Below are 1,241 nucleotides of genomic sequence, written 5' to 3' on the forward strand. Positions count from 1 at the left end.
TAAGTTTTACAGCTTTTTCTGTGTTGTTGACTTTGTGTGCTTACTTGTTTTATTTAGCTTAAATATTCCTTCTGTGCACTGCTCCTTCACTACTTTACAATTTTTATTCTTTTTCTTATTCAATAAATTATTTCTTCTTGCGATTTATGTAAATGGCATATCTACGTATCCTATTTCCCTTGCATGTATTTACTAATGTTCCATAATTCAAATAATGACCTTAATGCCCCATTGACTGAATATTTATAAGTTGATTAAGACTAAATATGCTTTTAAATTAATAATCATTGCGTAAAAATTATCTTCCGATTACACTAACAACATTATTTTTAGAAATGTATTCTTCTCTGTCTTGCTCATTTGCAAAATACTAACGGTATGAACGTGTGCACATATTTGGAGCAAAGGGACATTATATAAGCAGAAAGGCCCTTAAGTATGCTTGTGTGGACACTCGCCCGGCAACGGAAGCAGGATTGGTAGTTTTATGCAATTGTAGACAACCCTACTCCTCTCCCCTACGAATGTGTGAGTTCTCGGGAAGGGCTCCACCTCTCCCAACTACTGCCATATGTGAATCAGGGGTATTGACTGGGAGTTTGTGTACATTCACAAGCACTCGTACGCACAAATATGCACTTAAGTACATACGTAAACGCACACCCACACTGACAGATTCCTCGTTAGTTCATGGAGGCGGTTACGAATTGTTTTAACCTCTTGGAGTAGTTTTCCCGAGAGTGTGTGCGTTTATTTTTGTATTTTTTCCCCTTCATTCCGTGGGTTAGCTTCAAGTAGCGTTTCTGGAGAGCAACAGCCCTCACGCTGGGTTTTAGCCTGAGGCCGTTGTACTCACGCCCTTGTCCCGTGACCAACCTACAGCGTATTATGTCATTGCATTTTCTGCTACTGTTGGCTTCTTCTTTTGAAGTGGAAACACGCAGATACACGCACGTTTGTACATGCAGACGAACGCACGCACAGGCACACCTGTGGACACACGCAAAAGTAGACACGTTAACATGCACGCCCATTCTCACACGGACACGAGGAAAATATGTCTGCTGACCACCAACACACTTTCCTTTCCTGCCACCGGCATGCCGCACCTTGGTCCGTGACCTTCGCATGCTGTGCAGAATTGCTCTCGACTTTCCTTGGACAGTGTTACTGTTGCAAGTTATTCCACCTCACTGTCCACTCCTCAAATCCTGCGGTCTTTAAAAGGCAATGGTTAACAA

The 1,241-nt window shown here is 42.0% G+C and overlaps 1 protein-coding gene across 1 annotated transcript in view; it reads left to right on the forward strand.

Moving 5' to 3' along the window:
- Window positions 1-1,241, forward strand: part of LOC119594807 (basement membrane-specific heparan sulfate proteoglycan core protein-like) — a gene marked incomplete at its 5' end in the record, with an annotated part of 219,836 nt that overhangs the window by 59,507 nt on the left and 159,088 nt on the right.

The sequence above is a fragment of the Penaeus monodon genome, chromosome 34, assembly GCF_015228065.2.
Source record: "Penaeus monodon isolate SGIC_2016 chromosome 34, NSTDA_Pmon_1, whole genome shotgun sequence".
In the NCBI taxonomy this organism is placed as follows: Eukaryota; Metazoa; Arthropoda; class Malacostraca; order Decapoda; family Penaeidae; genus Penaeus; species Penaeus monodon.